We start from the raw sequence: 9,123 nt of genomic DNA on the forward strand, positions 1-9,123 counted from the left end.
GTGACCATCCTCTTCTCATAGAATTACTAGATGAGTTCATTATGACTGTTACCACATCCTCCACATGGAAATTGTATTTTGATGGCTCCTACACTCAAAATGGATCGGGGGCAGGAATATTATTGGTCACACCTCAAGGAGATGGCATCCCCAAATCATACAAGATAGCCTTTGCATGTACCAATAACATAGCAAAATACGAGGCCCTCATCATAGGTTTATGCTTGGCTATCCACTGGAAAATAAAAGAATTACAAGTCTATGGTGATTTCCAACTCATCATAAAACAAGTCAATGATGAATACCAGACAAAAGATGATAAAATCCTTCCCTACCATACCATGGTTGAAGATCTTAAGCAACATTTCATGGCAATCAAGTTTGACCAAATCCCACGAACAAACAATAGGGCTGCAGATGCAATGGCCACCATTGGCTCCCTCCTTCAAATGCCAACACACAGTCATAAGTGCGAGTTCTGGGTCGAGCAATTGTTTATACCGGTATACGACCTACCAGAGTCTGAAATGGTGTGTGTTCTCATTGGTCCTGAGTCCCCTTGGTACCAAGAAACCTTCGCTTTCCTCAAAGACAACACCATTCCCCCACACCTCACCAAAACCTAATAGCAAACCTTCATCCACCGATGTGCCCATTACACCATCCTTGCAGACCTTATTCAGAAGGCATTTTGATAGTTCCCTCCTAAGGTGTTTAGATAAACAAGAAGTAGAATGGGCATTACACGAAGTACATGAGGGTATCTGTGGGGCACACTCAAGTGGAATCACATTGGATAAAAAACTTTTGAGAACAGGATACTATTGGCCTAAAATGGAAGAAGATGCATACAATTATGTGAAGAAATGCATCCCTTGCTAGCAACATGGCGACAAGATTCATGCACCATCACAAGAATTGCAGCCATTCATTACACCATGGCCCTTCTCACAATGGGGGCTCGATCTCATTGCGAAAATCCACCCTTCATCTTCCAATGGACATAAATTCATTATCACTACCACCAAATACTTCACCAAGTGGGTAGAGGCTATCCCTCTTACTTTCACCACCGGCAAGCAAATATCCAAATTCATCCTGAACTACCTAATATGCCGATATGGCATCCCAAAAGTTATCATCACAGATAATGGTAAAAAATTTAAGAACCAAGATGTCAAAGAACTCTGCCAAAAATTCAACATCCAACACCGCTTCTCCACTCCATATTACCCCCAAGGCAATGGCCAAGCTGAGGCTTCTAATAAAACCCTAATAAAAATCCTCAAAAAGACAATCAATGAAGCAGGCCATGATTGGCACCTCCAAATCCATCTTGCATTGTGGGCCTATCGCACCTCCATCCGCACCCCCACAGGTTCCACTCCTTATTCCCTAGTATTTGGTTCTGAAGCCATCCTTTCCCTTGAGATCGAGATCCCCTCTCTAAGGGTATTGCTACAAATCATCCTACCAGAGGAAGAATACAAAATTGACCGCTTACAAGAGCTAGAATTGTTAGATGAAAGGTGCCTCAAGGCCTTGAATCATCTTTAGGTATATCAAAACTGTCTGTGCATGAGTTATCATAAAAAAGTCAGAACCTGAGAATTCCAAGTTGGTGATCTTGTCCTCATGGAAAATCAGAAAAATCTACAAGAAAGAGAAAAGAAATGCAAGTTCGAGCCTAATTGGCTTGGACCATATGTAATCACAATGAAATATGGATCAGGAGCTTATCAGTTAGCTACTCCTGAAGGTGATCTTTTGGATGATCCAATGAATATCATGCACCTCAAAAGATATTCTGCTTAGTCCTCAGAAAGTCTTAGATTGTCAAAAAAAAAAATCAAGAAAAATTAAAAAAAAAATGAGAAAAAGATCTTGAAAAAATCGTGACTTTGGTGAAAACCTGGCAAACAGGCACCTTATGACACAAAAAAATAAAAAAATCATAAAAAAACAAAAAAAAAAACAATTAGTCCATTAGTGAAAACCACTTGGTGGTGCTGTGGACAAGTAGCTTGGTGAAAACCTCTATGCAGATGCCAAGGTAAATAACCGGATCCACTATCTATCATGTCGATACTACAAATCATCTACCATCCAGCCCACCCATGCACAACATTCCTTCTTTTCCGCCTCCCAATAAAACATGTGTATGATGATGAAGTCTTCACCTGAGTCATGAACAAGGAATGTCCCATTGAAACTGAGATTTTATGCCTCTGTGTGTAAGCTTCAAGAAGTCTTGAGAAACAATCCCAATTCCATCCTAGTTCTACTCTTGGCAAGAGGTATCATGTGGTCGCAAGGAAGAGTCTTGTTAGATTTTGTTAGATCTTTTCATATAGGCTTGCATCTTTTTCCCTATGACTGCCACTATTTATGACTGCCTGGGTTCTTCCATATCCAGGTATGTTATGATAGGTGCATACTGGGGCATATTTCATAGTATGGCATGTTTTTGGATCCTTCTTGTATAAATTGGTGACCTGGTACTAGTATTTATCAACACTTACCTTCTCATGTACAAGAGGTATCGGTGTGTTTAAGGGTTTCCTTGGACGAACCCACAACTTTGTATTAGTGTTTCTTAACACTTGCAATGTTATGTGCAAGAAATTCCTGTTTGTCTACAGAGTCAGTCTACGCCCTGCGTTTCTCATGGCATCCTGATTTCTATAATCAATGGTGCAAGTCACTCAGGGCAACATCAAACTAGGTTGGCTCTCCACATTTGTTGTGCACAAAATCTCACCATCATTCAATCAAATCCTAAACTCAATAATTCCATGGAGTTCTCAATTGCCCCCATTTTCCTCTACGGTCTCGCATCTCGTATTCTTCTTTCCAAATACCTCATGACTGCTTCATATTTGTTCCTCATCTATCCCTTCCACCTTAATTTTTCTTCCTCTATTTTTTTTCCTCACATAATCAATTCTGATCCTAACTCATGTCTTATGTAGGATGTATCCTTCCTGAAACCAGACGCTCTGATCATGTCTTATACAGGATGAATCCTTCCTGAAACCAGACATTGTGATCTGATCATGTCTTATACAGGATGAATCCTTCCTGAAACCAGATGTTGTGATCAATCATGTCTTATACAGGATGTATCCTTCTTGAAACCAGACACTCTGATCATGTCTTATACAGGATGAATCCTTCCTAAAACCAGATGTGATCAATCATGTCTTATACAGGATGAATCCTTCCTAAAACCAGACGTTGTGATTTGATCATGTCTTATACAAGATGAATCCATCCTGAAACCAGACGTTGTGATCAGTCATGTCTTATATAAGATGTATCATTCCTGAAACCAGAGACTTCAATCATGTCTTATACAGGATGAATCCTTCCTGAAACCAGACATTGTGAACAATCATGTCTTATATAGGATGAATCCTTCCTGAAACCAGACATTATGATCTGATCATGTCTTATACAGGATGAATCCTTCCTGAAACTAGACATTGTGATCAGTCATGTCTTATACAGGATGTATCCTTCCTGAAACCAGACACTTTGATCATCTTTGTCTTATGCAGGATGAATTCTTCTTGAAACCAGACTGAATCTAGATCTTATCAATTGAATCAAATCAAATCTATCGAGATATCAATTTCGCAAAACTCCAAAGATCAAATACCTCAATTGATCTCCCGAGGGGGCATCACCATACCATAATCTATCAATCAAGAGCCAGGGCATCCTATCAAACCAATATCAGCATCAAAACAAGATTATTCTTTGAATCAATGTGTCATCACACCTCGCTTCAAAGAGGGGCAAAATGTAGACACTTAAAAATAATTATTTTAATTATTCCTCACATAATTAATTAATTAATTATGTTAATTCAAATTCCTCTCAATATTAATTAAATATAATTAATATTTTCACTATAGCATATGATTGATTTATTTAATAAATCAATCCCTTTCTTTATTCTTCTAAAAAAAATCAAATCCTCACAAATCTTCCTCTTAGCTAATTAATTTCAATTAATTAGTTAACCTACATGATTCCTACAAATCATCTTCTTAATTCATTCTTCTAGAAACTCCCTAAACTCACTTAACATTATTCTTCTAATTTTTTATTCCCTCCACTCATTCTCTCTCCTAGTCAAATTCTCCTACAAATATTAATCCCACCTAACATTTCCTCTAATCCCCTCCTAATGAGTCGTTAATGGTTAATCATCATGATTAGTCACAAAGTCAACTCTTTGTCCTTTTCATCTAGCCACTAGCTTTAAATGCTTTTTTCCTAGGTGAATGTAAGATTTTCGAAATCACACATTCCTCTAGGCATCCCCTCTCCCAAGGAATTTTTAATTCCTTTTTATTCCTCCAATCCCCATGATATCCTTTTTTGGAGAATTTTTAATTCCTCCAATGCATCTTGTGGGGTGTGGAGATATGAAATGCCTTTAAGGCATATTTATTGGTCTCCACACCCTTTCTTGGAGCTTGTGTGAGCTCACAAGTAAATCTTAGCCCTTCATCTCGAATTCATCCTAGCCATCTGTTTTCCTCTACTCTTCCTATAAAATAGGGCTCCATCCCTTCATTCTACACATCTTGAAATCCAGTAAGTTTATGCTGCCCTTTTGAGCCCAGGAAAGCATCTTGGCAACTTGATCATCTCATCCTTATCATTTTTCAGATCCATTCCATTTGTGCACAAAATTGGAGAGCCATCCACATCCAACAATCAAAGGAGCACATCAAGTGGAGCATTATCAAGGGGCACCTTCACTTTATCAAGCTCAATCTGAAGGAGAAGGTAAAATAACAAGGTGAAATGGTCTTTTAATGATATTTTAGCATTCTGCATGTTTATTTCATTATGTTTTGATCATTTGATCTTCAAATCTATTTCCCCCTCTCCAGGAAGATCGACAGGAAGATCTACAGCTTAGATTGAAATGCAATACCCTAGCACAAGTTCCAAGGCGAGGTAAAACATTTTCAGATCAAAGGATACATTGAACCTGGTCAAGATTGAAGATTTGATGGCTATGATTGATCATGGGAAATGTGATCAAGGAGATTAAGCAGTTAGCAAATTGTTTATAAATAAGGAACTATTGATAAACAATGTATGTAGGCAAGCGTAAGCATAAGGATGCTACATAGTGATTACCGAGCATAGAAGCTTGAACACTTGTTTGAAATAACAGAGTACAAAGCCCAACAGAGGGACAAGATAAGTCCTATGACAAGATTGTATTGAGCAAATAAGAATCTGCTTTAGCATTTTAGATGCAAAGTTGCAGACATATTCATTACTGTTGTTTATTTGTAAGTGACAGAAAATCTCTTAGTTAACCCAGTGGACTTAACAGTCTTATTTGTAAATCCTCTAGCAAGGTGACATTCTGATTGAGTGTTTGAAACCCTTTAACAAGGTCACTTCTAACAAGGTGAAGATCCTAACAGATCTAAGGGAAATCCCTTAATTGGGTCACATCTAGCAATGTGTTTGTAATCTTTAACAGGATTTGCTTTTAACCAAGCATACTCTAGAAGAGTATATTTCTTAGTGGGTCTGAAATCCCATAGTGGTTTTTCCCTATTTGAGTTTCCATGTTAAATCTGGTGTTATATGCTTTGTTGTGTTATCTGTTTATGAGTTTGCATGTTTCACAGTTTTTCTGATAAGGTTACCGAGGTTGAATCTGTTGAAAATATTGAAGATTAAGTTTGTATGACTCATCCCCCCCCTCTCATCTTATTAACAATCATATGCATCTATATAAGTATTGCATCATGATAGAATAAACAAAAGCATATAGAAAGCATACTCCATAACACATCACATGAGAATCAAAGAAAATGGTGTCATCTATATATCTCAACTGATCAATGTACAAAATATGTCATGTCTATACCAAAATATACAATACAATGATCAAAATACAATAGAGACAACATCTCTTAGGTATGACTATCTCTTGAAGGAGACGGTCTCGCTACCGATGTCCTAGCACCTGGATCTCCGGGTGGATCATGTCTAGAAGGCCCTGTCACACCTCTGCTCTTTGATTGCGACCCAGTCTCTCGAGATCGACTAGATGTCAACTGCGTGAAGCTCTGCACTCGATGCTCTCTAGGCACCACCTCCTCATAATGCCTCCTATAATACTCCACCTCCCGGACTCTCAAAGATAGCTCTCACAAGGTGTCTCTCATTGGGCCACCTACTGTCTCTCTCTCCAAAACCTCAGCTCAAGCCTCTGCTTGACCCCGCCTCTCTATCTCTGTATCCCGCTCTGCAGTCAACTGAGCAATCTGACGCTGCTACACCAATATCTGTGCCTGCAAATGCTACATTGACAATTGCAGTGATTTGATCTATGCATCCTCCACATGCGTAGGAATCCGCATCTCAAGTATGACTATCTCCTAAAGGAGACGGTCTCACTGCTGATGTCCCAACACTTGGATCTCCAGGTGGATCATGTCTAGAAGGTGTCTGTCAGGTGATCACCTATACTATGTAAATTTGTGTAGGAATCCGCAATGCCTCGGTCCCACCCTCCTCCATTTGCTCATAAGGTAGCAATGCACCTACTACAGGTATCTGTAGAATCCGATAGCAATCCGTAGGCATCACTGTCATCTCACCTGTAGCCAAATGAAAGGTGTTCGTATCACTGTGCCACCTCTCTGCCAACACTGTCAATAAACCCCGATTTACAATAAACCAAGGCATCTCTAGCAAAGAGGTCAAACCACACAGGTCAATAATATCCCTGTCTCCCTATGTCAATCATGGTATCAATGACCACGGTCTCAGAAATTGCTCACGCAACTGCAATACTCCAAGATGCTCCTGTAAAAAAGAAATGCAAGTCCAATATCAGTTCCCTCATCAAAACATGGATATCAAAATCAAAATTATCTCAACAACTTGAAAACTTTGAACAAATCTAAATCAAGTTTTACATCATATCAATCCATCCAATCATATCAACTTGTAATACAACTCAAGTTTCACACTCATATCAACTTGTAACACAACTCAAGTTCCATATCAACTTGTAACACAACTCAAGTTCCATATTAGTTTGTAACACAACTCAAACTCCACATTTCATATCAAACACATTCATATCCAAAACTTGAAAACTTTGAACAAATTTAAATCAAGTTTCACAACGTATCCAAAATCACATCACAATCTATATCAACTTGAAACATCGAAAAACAAACCAAGTTATATCAGAACTCATATTGGACACATTTCTTACATCAATGATAGCAGACACAAAGACTGGCAAAGAAATCACTTATCCTAGTGAACCCAACATCAGCCTACAAAATTTTCCCATTCATGAATCCCACTTTCCCATCAAATTCTTTTCTCATGCGCTTACCTATCCTATCTAAGTGCTAAACTGCATCTCACATGCTAACCTATTTTGTCTATGCGCCACCTAACTAGCCCTATGCGCTAGGTTTACCCTATGCGCTACCTGTCTTACCCACTATGCTAGCCTATACACCTGATGCGCTAACCTAACCCGACACGCTACCCTAACCTGACTATGCACTAGCCTAATAATTTCAGATGCTACCCTATTCATTAACACCCTACGCGCTACAAATTTTTTTGTATGTGCTACCCTTTCAATGTGATGTGCTAAAACATAAAATCTGCATGAAAAATTCAAAAAAATTGCCAAAAATGACAAAATAAAAAATCTAAAAAGGGTCAAAAGGTTGACTTACCGATGGTCCATATGCGGCAAGACTCTGATACCTCCTCACGCAGTCGAATCGATGAGTAGAATATGGAATCGACATGTTGACCTCTCTCCAAATGTCACTCTCTCCAAAGCCACTAAGCACAAATGAGACAAAAAGGAATTACTTTTCCCCTTTTATAGGGTAAATCAAAATTAGGGTTTCATGGAGGAACGTGCAACTCACTTGTGGTGTCTCCCACCAACCTAACCAACATCATTTTCGAGAGATGAATCAATTAACGCATTCAACATAGACCAAAATTTACAATGCTATCAACATTATCCAAAACAAATCAATTTTTTCAAAAACTTATTGATTCATCTCCCGAGGGGGCATTATCAACATCATTTTATCAAATCTGGGGCATCATTGATTATCAAAAACTGGGACATGACATATCTCTAAATGACATAAAAATTGATCATAACTAAAAACATGATGACATATCATTTTCTTTGAATTAACATGTGCACACACGTCACTTCAAAGAGGGGCAAAGTGTAGACACATAAAAATGACCATATTCCTAAATGCATATTTTATGTTCATTCTTCTATTTAATTAAATCCAATTTAATTAAATCACCCACATTCCTCTATTTTAATTAAGTAAATTATTCAATTTATTTAGTTAAATTCACTAAAACCCCTTTTACCATTTAATGGGATAAATCATTTTATTCAATTAAATCCCTTCTATCCACTTTTAATTAAATTCACATTTAATTAAATAGTTTATACCAAATTGATTAAATCTAATTTATTCAATTTCCCAAATTACAACCAAATTGAATTAAATCAACTTTATTTCAATTAAATCCTATTTTCTCATCCACTTGAAAAATCCTACATCTCCCACTTGCATATTAAACCCTATTCCTAAATTCTTCTAGAACCTCTCTAATCCTAATCAATTAGCCTAATCCATTTCCTAAATATTGTCACATTCCTAAGCAACTTGAAGTCACTTCTCAAAGACTCCAAAGTCTTTGAAAAGCATTTAATGTTTTATGTGTTCAAAGAGCCAACCTCTAAAGTCTTCCAAACCACTAATGGCTCTTACATGACCATTAATGGCTCTTACATAACCATTTATGGTTAACCCTCAACTCAACCTCCATATAGCCCAAGGGTCTCATCAAGCATTAATTGCTTTGACCATGGTTATCCCCTTAACCCTTGCACAAGAGTTTATCCTTTGGGTAAAAGCTTTATCCATTGGATATCCCTAGCCTAACCTTAACCCTTACCTCCTAAGGTAACCATGAGGTCTTCTCAAGCATTTAATGCTTCCCACCTCTCTTCTCAACCCAACCTTATGTTGACAATTGTCACCGTTTCATTGGTGAGAA

Source organism: Cryptomeria japonica, chromosome 7 (assembly GCF_030272615.1).
Source record: "Cryptomeria japonica chromosome 7, Sugi_1.0, whole genome shotgun sequence".
Lineage (NCBI taxonomy): Eukaryota > Viridiplantae > Streptophyta > Pinopsida > Cupressales > Cupressaceae > Cryptomeria > Cryptomeria japonica.